This window comes from Lissotriton vulgaris, chromosome 1_2 (genome assembly GCF_964263255.1).
Source record: "Lissotriton vulgaris chromosome 1_2, aLisVul1.2, whole genome shotgun sequence".
NCBI lineage: Eukaryota > Metazoa > Chordata > Amphibia > Caudata > Salamandridae > Lissotriton > Lissotriton vulgaris.
The window spans coordinates 347,097,748-347,108,796 of NC_141686.1; the positions used below are offsets into that span (position 1 = coordinate 347,097,748).

At 51.9% G+C, this 11,049-nt stretch overlaps 1 protein-coding gene across 1 annotated transcript in view; it reads right to left on the minus strand.

Moving 5' to 3' along the window:
- LOC147736748 (uncharacterized) overlaps window positions 1–10,801 on the minus strand; it is a 309,489-nt gene extending 298,688 nt beyond the window's left edge. The window contains exon 1 of the mRNA XM_086953465.1: window positions 10,736–10,801. The gene's annotated coding sequence lies outside the window, so the exon portion shown is untranslated. The remainder of the gene's footprint in view (window positions 1–10,735) is intronic.
- Window positions 10,802–11,049: the final 248 nt, after the last annotated feature.

Here is an 11,049-nt window from a genome sequence, read left to right on the forward strand (position 1 = left end):
ACACATCTCCCCGACTTTCCTATACATTCTCGTCTCAGTGCCTGTAGCACCCTGAGCTATGCATGTGTCTCACAAGAATCGGTGTAGCAGTCATGGCAGGTACCCTTGGCTGTGGGCATGAAAGCGCCGGCATCGCTTCTAGACTTGCTGTATTCCTTCGTTAACAGGAGCGCGGCTGCGGGGCAGATTGTGTGGCTTATTGAAAGTATTCATGATCATGAGTGTAGAGTTGCGCTCTAGTCTTCGCGTGTTGCGTCACGACGCAACGCGCGAAGACGCCCAATTTATAGCGAGTGCGCATGCGCCAGATCACCGCGAGTGTCGCAGGCGGTAGACACTCGGCGCTCTCCCTCAATATTAATACTTTTGGTGTATATTATTAAAGCACCTTTTCCCTCACTACCAGTCTGCCTCATTATTGTTCCACAGGGGGTGAGCATCATTACAATGAGAGCACCCGTCAAGCTTCTAGCTGGTGTTGTTGCTGTACAGCTTTTAAATATATTAGTGATCATGAAAGTGAGATAGCACTGGTGACGAGGAGTGGGATCTCCCACACAAAAAAATAACGGAGGTACAGGGAAAGTTAAGGGGAACACACCACACTGGCCCAGCCTGAAGGGGGACGACGGTGGAGGAAACGACGTCCGGAAGAAGCAGGGAGAGCGCGGCAGAAGCGAAAAGGAGCGGGGAGCACCCACGGCAGGTACCAGTGCCAGAAGGCGGCAGCCAAGTGGAGCAGCACGGCAAAAAGGATGATAATACCCCACAGAGGCCCTGGAGGAACTAGAAGACCGCAGAGCTGGGGGAGCAGGAGAACCCCTACCGAATCCGACACAAGGTGGGAACGCAAGAGCGCCAGGCAGCCCAAGAAACCAGGGAGCGGAAGCGGAAGAGCAGGCCAGAAATGAGCACGCAGGCGTCGTCACTCACTGCGCCGATCCCGTTCTTGCCCAAACCAGGTGAACCCCAGATGAAATGGGAAGACTGGAGGGAATATTTCAAAAATTATCTTGAGGCCCTAGAGGATGAAAATGGGGAAGCCTTCCCCAGTGCGAGGAGAAGAAGGATACTCTTGCACAATCTAGGGCCGGAGGGGATAAGAGTCTTCACAAACTTAGTGCTCACGACCAGACCACAAGCGGATGCTGACGTCTTCAAGCATGCCTTAGAAGATCTAGACAATCACCACCGCCCAGCAGTATGTGTCTCCATCGACTGCTACAATTTCCAGCAAAGGAAGCAAGAAGCAGGAGAATCCATTGATGACTAAGTCGCAGCTCTGAGAAGGTTGGCGATGACGTGCAAGTACGGGGCCCTTCATGACGAATTCATAAAAGACCAAATTGTCATGCACACCACCAACAAGATTGTACAAGATAAAATATGGGTACACGGAGAAGCGTCGCTGAAAGAAGTCATAGCTATGGTAAAGAAAGCCGAGTTATCAAAACGATGTGCCGAAGCAGCAAAAAGGGAAACCACCCAGAAGACCATGGTGAACAGGGTGGAAGATTCTGACCCTTCAGGAAGGAACAGAATGGCGCCCGGAGAAAGTAAACAAACAAACAGATGGGCAGGAAAAACCGGACAGACAGGGAGACAGCCCACGGATAGCAAGACCACGTGCTACAGGTGCGGAAGCCCGAACCACGCAGCCCAGGATAAACGCTGCCCGGCGTTCCGGGCGAAATGTATGTTCTGTGGCCTACTGGGCCACTACGAAAAGGTGTGTCGCAGGAAAATAAAGAGACCTGTAGTGAAGTACGTAACACCAGACCAACCAGAAGGAGAAGAGGACGAGCTGGAAGAGGATGACCATGTGTTGTGTGTAGAGGAGCAGGTGCTGGGAATAGGAAACAAGCGTTCGCGCAAGCCTCAATGCGACATGGTGATTGGAGGCGTGAAAATCCAAGATTGTGATAGACTCGGGATCCCCGTACACCATAGTCCAAAGATCAGTATGGGAGGAAGAGTTCGAACCCAGCCTAGGACCCAGATTGGAACCACCAGACATACGGCCGGTGACGTACTTAAGCACTGCCTATTCAAGGACATCGAAGGCATCCAATACTTTCAAGATGACATTTAAGTGATGGGGATGGACCGGAAAGACCATGACAGGAAATTGGACAAGGTGCTGGGTATACTACAAGAAAAGGGCCTGACAGCAGAATGGGAGAAATGTTGGCTAGGAATGACATCAGTCACTTACATTGGACACGAAATAGGAGGACACGGAATCACGCCGAAAAGAGAGAACGTAAAGGCGATCTGCGAGGCCAGGGCACCCGACCTTAAAGAGGAGGTGAGATCCTTCCTGGGGATGGCCGAGTATTATAGTAAGTTCGTCCAGCACTTCGCTACCAAAACACATCACCTGAGGCAGCTGATAAGAGACAAGACAGTGTTCAAGTGGAATGAGGAAGCACAGAAAGAATTTGAAGAGCTGAAAAGGGACATAAGTCAAGCGGTGCCATTACAAGGATATGACCCCCTGGGGCGGACCATACGGACGATGGATGCCAGTGAGAAGGGACTGGGAGCAGTCCTCGCACAGGAGAGGGCAGACGGAACGGTGGAGACCATCAGCTTTGCATCCAGGACTATCACCCACAGAACAGAAATTTAGTGTGATTGAGAAGGAAATGCTGGCGGTGGTATGGGCCATGGGGAAGTTCAGACAATTCCTGTGGGGCACGAGATTTCGACTGCAGACAGACCACAAACCACTAGTCAAAGTTCTAACCTCATGTGGACATGCGACCGCCACGCCACGTATAGCCAACATGTCGTTGAAGCTACTGGAACACCGGTATGACGTGGAATATATACCAGGGACACACAACAAGGTAGCTGATTACCTCAGTAGAGCCTCAGCCATGGCAGAGGCCCCAGACCTCTCGGCTGAGGATGAAGAGATGATAGCGATAATGGAGGATCCAGAAAGAGTGATCAGTAAGCAGGAATGGGTCCTAGCATATGACGAGGACGAAGAGATCCGTGAGGTCAAAGAACACATAATCAAAGGCTGGCCCGAAAAGAAGAAGGTGAAGGAGGTGCTCCGAAAATTTTATGAGGTCCGCGAGGAACTGTCTGTGAGTGACTCAGGCATCTTTCTATACCGAGGAGACAAAGTGGTGCCTCCTACGAGATTGATCCCGTTCCTGTTAACACACAGTTACATGAGGGGCATCTCGGCATCGTCAAAACAAAAAAGGAGAGTGAAGCAAATGTACTGGTGGCCGGGACTAGACATACAAGTGGAAAGGCATGTGAGAGACTGTGACCAGTGCCAAAGAGCTGACAAATTCCTGAAACCTCTAAGGCCAGCCTTGGGAAAATTTGACCAGCCACGCGACCCCTGGGAAGATGTCTCGGTTGACATTTTAGGACCTGTTCTGGACAACCAAGGAGTGCCGAAGTATGTATGTGTCTTGGTGGACAAATACTCAAAGTGGCCGGAAATTCACATCTAAGAAGAAATGGACTGCGAAACTGTGATAAAGTTCCTCACTTCGGTTTTCCTGAGAGAAGGGATCCCGAGTACAATCCTGAGCGACAATGGTCCGCAATTCACCTCAGAGAAATGGTACAAGTATGCACAAAGGAATGGGATCAAAACCAAACACACTTCTGTATACCACCCCTCGAGCAACGGACAGGTGGAAAGATTCAATCGGGTCATCATGGGGTCCATCCAAGCTGCCATCATGAAACGCAAGGATTGGGAAAAAGAGGTGCTGAAAATGATATGGGCCTACCGGATTACCCCCACATCCACAGGGTACAGCCTTTTCCAAATCCTGAGAGGCAGACACCCTTTCACTAAAGACAATGTGGTCTGCAGAGAAAAGACCATCACCAGCAAATGGTCTCCTGCTGTAGTACAGCACAACCTAGAGAAAGCTCAGAAGGTATACACCAAACACTATAATCGGAGAAGAAACGTAAAGAGACAGCACTTCAAAGAGGGGAGTGGGTGAGAGTCAAACTGGCAGTGCTGAAAAGGAAAGGAGAAAGCACAGCCCGCCTCTGCAAGTGGAAGAAGTATACGACAGAGCGGCGTTACTCAGCGACGGGAATGTGTGGTCCCAGGATCGCATGGCTAAAATCAACAAGATTCTACAGTGGCCTGCGGAGAAAGAGAGAGCCCTACAAGATCAAGGACCAAGAGAAAGAGAAGGAGGTACATCTGCAGGAGAAGAACGACAGACGGAAGAGGAATCGTACGAGGAAGTGGGGAGCCAAGAAATGCTTGTTGCAGAGGAAACGCAGAGTGAGAAGAGAGTGACACCTAAAAGAGAAGAGCAGAGCCAGCAGAGAGACAGGATGGCGAGCCCTGCAGAGAACTGCACCAGAGAAGCCTCCACGCCGGTAAGACGCACCCGAGCTGCCAGAATGGTGGTTAGACCCCACCATTTTAGGGACTATGAACTGGGAGGATGTTAAGCCCCTGGGGACTCAGTAGACTCTTCTTTGTGTGTATAAAAAGGGTAGATGTGTAGAGTTGCGTTCTAGTCTTCGTGTGTTGCGTCACGACGCAACGCGCGAAGACGCCCGATTTGGAGCGAGTGCGCATGCGCCAGTTCACCGCGAGTGTCGCAGGCAGTAGACGCTCGGCGCTCTCCCTCAATATTAATACTTTTGGTGTATATTAGTAAACCACCTTTCCCCTCACTACCAGTCTGCCTCATTATTGTTCCACAGATTCTGAGCATCATTACAATGAGAGCACCCGTCAAGCTTCTAGCTGGCGCTGTTGCTGTGCAGCTTTTAAATATATTAGTGATCATGAAAGTGAGATAGCACTGAGGTCTCGAAGCACGACGTGTGCTTTCACAGTCACTAATATTTTTAAAAGCCTCATAACAGCAGCGTCGTCTAGGAGCAGGACTGGCGCTTTCATGAACACGAATATGTTCAAAAAGCCACACAATCTGCCCGGCAGCCGCGCTTGTTAACGAAAGGAATGCAGCAAGTGCCAGAGTCACTGTCTGTTGGACTTGTGACCCACCTTAATCCCACCGGCTGCTGTGTAAGAGGCGTGCTCAGCTGCCGCTCGTCTCCTCCTTCCCCCCAGATCCCGCAACAGGGAAGCAACAGTGCTTCACGCCGCTCCTGTTTCAAAAGCAGTGTCGTGAATGGACTCTCATGGGATGTGCTGTACAGTGAAGTGTGTGCTTTGCACTTGGGGTAGCATTGCGGTGCACCTTACAGGGAACAGTGCTTGGAACTGAAGATGCCCAAACTCTCACTGGTAGGCACCCTTAGTCTGGGAGGTTCCTCGAGCTCAGTTGTTTCCAGGAGGTAAGTAGTGTCAGCCCTGGAAGGCACTTCACTTTTGTCCAAACTCTGTCAGGGGCTAGGAATGGCTCCTATTCAAGACATCAGCTCAATAGGTTAAACAATGCAGAACTGTGCCACCTGCCACACCACACCCCAGATCTGAATAGGTTTCAGAAAGGGTTCAGGGGTATCTGGGCCATTAAGAAAACTTGTCTAACTGAGTCTTAGTTGGCACACCCTAAGGGAATCAGGATTGGTCAATATCTGTGCAGAACTCCAAACTCCTAGAAGACTTCAAACTATGGAGGATTAGAATGAAGCAAGAGCCGAGACCACCTTGTGAACATAATCAGAAGAGCAGCAGAAACGTAAACAGGTCTTTTATCCTTTGAACCACCTTTTCATCCTCCATCTGCCCCCTCCACCGAGACAATATAGCTCAAAAACTACACAAATCATTCCACACATGGCTGAAAGCTGACCAAATATGAATAAGGGGCCCGATTCAAAGAATGAACTTAAGACTCAATCCTAAACTTACTACTATTTTGGTATTCACAGAATGAACTTACTACTTTTGGCATTTACAGAAGTTAGGATTTTGTCTTATGTCTGTCTTAAGTTTGTCTTAAGACAAACCTAAGACAAAATACTAACTTCTGTGAATACCAAAAGTAGTAAGTGCATTCTGTGAATGCCAAAAGTAGTAAGTTTAGGCATTGAATGGAGAGAGGGACCCTCTGATGGAATAGCACTATATGCTGACGATGTCCTCTTTTTCCTCACGGATCTGAACAGGTCTGGGCCGCGGGTCCTCGACATCATGTGCATATTTGGAGAAGTGTCGGGCCTACACCTAAACCTACGTAAGTCAGTACTGTGGGTACTGGGGGAGCGTCGTGGCCTAGGGTCCTGGACGGCGACACTGCAGGAAGCAACAGGAGGCATTAAATACTTGGGGGTGTTCTTGACAGATTTGCGTGGGGTCTCCTGGATGCACAATGTAGTGCCGGTGTTGGAGCGTATCCGCTCCGACATGAATACTTGGTCCCGTATGCCCCTGAATGTGTACGGCCGCTCGGCCATATTTAAAATGGTGGCCCTCCCACGTCTTTTATATCAATTGCAGAACCACCCGTACCCTATATCACCGCAGTGGTTCCGGCAGGTCAATTCGGCGCTCGGTAACTTTCTTTGGGCCGGGGGAGTGGCGAGGGTGGCGCTCCGCACCTGTTTTCTTTCTACGTATTGTGGTGGCCTAGCAACGTCAGACATCCTGTCTTATTATCAAGCTTCCCACCTCTTGGTACTGAACGAGTGGTGGTACGGAGATCGTAGTGATCCGGCCTATGCCCTGGAGAGGTACCTGATGGACCCTGATACGTTGCACGTCCTATTGTTTTCGGCTGTTAAGAGGAAGAAGCTCCCAGTGGTTACTCAAATGGTATTCCAAATATGGCGCGGAACACTCTGCCGCATGGGGTGGTGGAATCGGCTAACGAGGGAGACCCCATTGTGGCAGAATGGGCAGCTTCTGGCATTGATGTCCCTACAGGGGTTCCGTGACTGGGACGCGATTGGTATCTCGGCTATAGGCCACGTTGTCACGGGTACGACCCTTAAGTCGTTCCAGGAGTTGCAAAGTGAATATGACATGCCCCGGACCCAGTTCTTTAGATACTTGCTGTTCCGCCATGCTATCACGCCCATCCTAAGGGGCCTAGACTCCTTGCCCGAGTTTAGCCCCCTGGAAGCTAAGATATTTATGGGGGAATTAGAAAGCAAAAAGATATCGTCTATATACCAAACACTAGTTACACATTGTTCAACTTCCCTCGACACTCTGCGGACTAAGTGGGAGAATGATCTTGGTGCATTTGAGGAGGAAGACTGGAGAGAGGTGCTTGAAGCCCCTAGAGGGGCAGCCATTGCAGTACGCCTGCGATTTATTCAATTCAAATACTTACATAGGGCCTACTATACCCGGGAACGATTGTGGAAGGCGGAAATGAGTGCGTCCCCCGATTGTCTGAGATGTGGCAGAGAGATGGGCACCTTCCTCCATACAGTGTGGGTGTGTGATGGACTACAGAGGTTTTGGACGGGAGTGTGGGACTGCTTGTCGGAGGTGTTGGGCTGGGATCTCCCCCGCACGCCACAATTAGGTCACCTTCATATCCTGGAGCAGGTGGGGGGCAATATTTATAAACGTCACTTGCTGTTGTTGGGTCTCACGGTGGCCAAGAGAGATGTTGCCCGAGCCTGGAAAGACCCCAGAGCTCCCCTGTTGGGGGTGTGGAAAAGGGGACTAGACTTTTACATGGGACTGGAGCGCCCAATCTTCGAAGCCAGGGGCTGCCCCCGGAAGCATTATAAGATTTGGAAGAGGTGGGCGGACTATAGAGGCCTGTGGCTGAAACCGCCAGCTCGTGATGAACCTGAGGAAAGGCATTTGGACATTGACCCTGGGTGATGAGGCGTACACACTGAATGATTCTTGCTATACACCTTCATTGTGGTCTGTCTAGTCGCTGTGCAGGGGGTGGGAAGGGGGCATAGAGTAGCTACTTGTATTTAAACTGCTGTTTGATTTGCCTGCAATGTGCTTCTTACTTCATGCTCACAGCTCCTCCGGTTTCCGGGGCGCTGTGTATATCTTGTAACCGTTCAACAGCACAATAAAATTTTGTTCTGAAAAAAAAAAGTAGTAAGTTTAGGATTGAGCCTTAAGTTCATTCTGTGAATCGGGCCCCTTGTGAGGTCAACTTTGCCTGGCTGACGGAAAAACAAGGCGTAGGATTCGGCAACAGACCCTTAACTTCACAGAGAGGGGCATGGGGCATCAGCGGTGTCCCTTCAATGACATAACCAGTGTCTTGGGAAATATCCCTGGGGTACACATCCCTCAGTAACACCCCAGACAGCTCAGCTACTGCTTAAGTTACACATCGCTCATCTGAAGCACGAGTTACACATCTTCCAGCAACTCTCCACACCTGATTTGAAAAAAAAGAACTGATGGCAGTGCTTTAGAACAATAGCCAGCACCCCTGTTAGGTTTGCACATCAGTTTTCTTTCAGTAGTTCCAATGTCTTCCGGCGTGCTCAATGTCTAGACTGTGCCATCCTATAAAGGAAACCTCTATACATACAAATAGTACAATGATTGGCAGATCACAGTACAGTATAGTATGGAACTGACTATTCAAAGTCAGATTTTTATATTTAATGACAATAACAAAAGCAATAATGAAACGTTTGCTGAGCGCACAGATCTTCGCCACTGTTGCTACGTTGTTACAGCAATGACAAAGCTGACACGTGTTTCGTCGCTTTACGACTTTTTCAAGGCTTGAAATGTATGTAGTAATTATCTATGGTAAGATAGGGCCTTATTGTTAATCCAAGAAGCACAGGGTATGGATAAGATTGTCCAGATTCCTTTATTAAAGTTGAGGACGGACCGACAAACGCTAATAACATATTGAAGGCCCCCGAAGTGTTACGCTGACAGCCGGAGGTTGTCCGATCGAGCTGCTGCTGCTTACCTATCCATGAGCTGGAGACAGTACCGTGTGCAGCTGTAGCTTGCAATTACTTTCTTCCACTTCGCACTCTTCAAAGCCTTCCTCAGTTTCTAAAAAAAGAGCCTCAGCTTTTAGCATTCGAGGGGTGAGACCCCCTCACACCTCCCGCCCGTGCTCTCTCCCAAGGAAAAAGAAGAACCGCCCCACCCCACCGCCGAGGGTTCGACGTTTCTTTTGATTTGAAGCTCTCTCAGGTGAGGCAGCCGCGGACTCCTGGGACTGCTTGAAGCAGCTCAGCAAAGCAGTGTCTGCCCCCTCCTTCTCCTGCCCCTCCTCTGCCCAGCCCTTCTTCTCTCCTGCCCACTCCCACCCTCTGGCCCCCTCTCCCCTGCCTCCCCCGCCCCCTCTCACCCTCACCCTCCCCCCTCTCACCCTCACCCTCCCCCTGCACCCTCTCACCCTCACCCTCCCCTCTCACCCTCACCCTCCCCCTCCCCCCTGGCCCCTCTCACCCTTACCCTCCCCTCTCACCCTACCCCCCTGCCCCCTCTCACCCTCACCCCCTCCCTCCTGCCCCCTCTCACCCTCACCCTCCCCTCTCCCCTCTCACCCTCCCCCTTGCCCCCTCTCACCCTCCCCCTCTCACCTTCCCCCCTGCCCCCTCTCACCCTCCCCCCGCCCCCTCTCACCCTCCCCCCCTCCCCCCCGCCCCCTCTCACCCCGCCCCCTCTCACCCTTTTATTTTTTTTATTTTATGCGTTTTTCTATAGCGCGGACTTTACCCGAAGGTGTCAGAGCGCTTCACAGTAGGAACAGTAATGATACATCAGGAGAGAATTACAAGTGAACAAATTACAAAAACAAACGTTGAGTTACATGAAGCAAAAGTAACAATTGTGAGCTAACAAAATACAAGAGGAGCAAACGGTGCATTACAGGAGGAAAAGTGCAACAAGAGGTAATATATATACTGCAATCCATGCTAGACACTGAGGCACACGAGCAAACGTTACGGAGGCAATGGTGGCACTTGTGCAAGTATCAAAGGCAAACAACATGTGAGAGGGAGCAAACAGCCCCCTCTCACCCTCCCCCCGCCCCCCGCCCCCTCTCACCCTCTGCCCCCTCACCCTCCTGCCCCCCTCCCTCTCTCACCTCCCCCCTCCCTCTCTCACCTCTCCCCTCTCTCTCTCTCTCTCTCTCTCTCTCCTGCCCCCCTCCCTCTCTCACCTCCCTCTCTCACCTGCCCCCCTCCCTCTCTCACCTCCCCCCTCCCTCTCTCACCTCCCCCCCCTCTCTCTCACTCTCTCTCTCTCTCTCTCTCCTGCCCCCCTCTCTCTCTACTGCCCCCCTCTCTCTCTACTGCCCCCCTCTCTCTACTGCCCCCTCTCTCTACTGCCCCCCCTCTCTCTCTACTGCCCCCTCCCCTCTCTCTCTACTGCCCCCCCTCTCTCTACTGCCCCCCCTCTCTCTCTACTGCCCCCCTCTCTCTCTACTGCCCCCCTCTCTCTCTACTGCCCCCCCTCTCTCTCTACTGCCCCCCTCTCTCTACTGCCCCCCCTCTCTCTCTACTGCCCCCCCTCTCTCTACTGCCCCCCCTCTCTCTCTACTGCCCCCCTCTCTCTCTACTGCCCCCCTCTCTCTCTACTGCCCCCCTCTCTCTCTACTGCCCCCCTCTCTCTCTACTGCCCCCCCTCTCTACTGCCCCCCCCTCTCTCTCTACTGCCCCCCCTCTCTCTCTACTGCCCCCCCTCTCTCTCTACTGCCCCCCCTCTCTCTCTACTGCCCCCCCCTCTCTCTCTACTGCCCCCCCTCTCTCTCTACTGCCCCCCCTCTCTCTCTACTGCCCCCCCCTCTCTCTCTACTGCCCCCCCCCTCTCTCTACTGCCCCCTTCTCTCTCCTGCCCCCTCTCTCTCACCTGCCCCTCCTCCTCCGAGCTCCTCCTTGCACCGCTGGGGGCCGGGCGCTGACATCTGCAATGAGGAATAACCAGACACGCCCCTCCCCAGAAGTGAAGCAAACTCCAAGAAAACAACCGCAAACAGGCCCCGCCCACACAACAAGAAGGAAAGGCTGCACGATCACCCACCAGGAGAGGCTGCACAGAGCAGGGCAGGGGACCCAGGGGCTAGGCGGGGGGAGGGGAGACACATGGCAACACTCTAGAAGGGCACACTGGGAAAGTTTCAGGGAAATAATAAGCCGGATGGATTTCTAGCACCGACCTCTGTT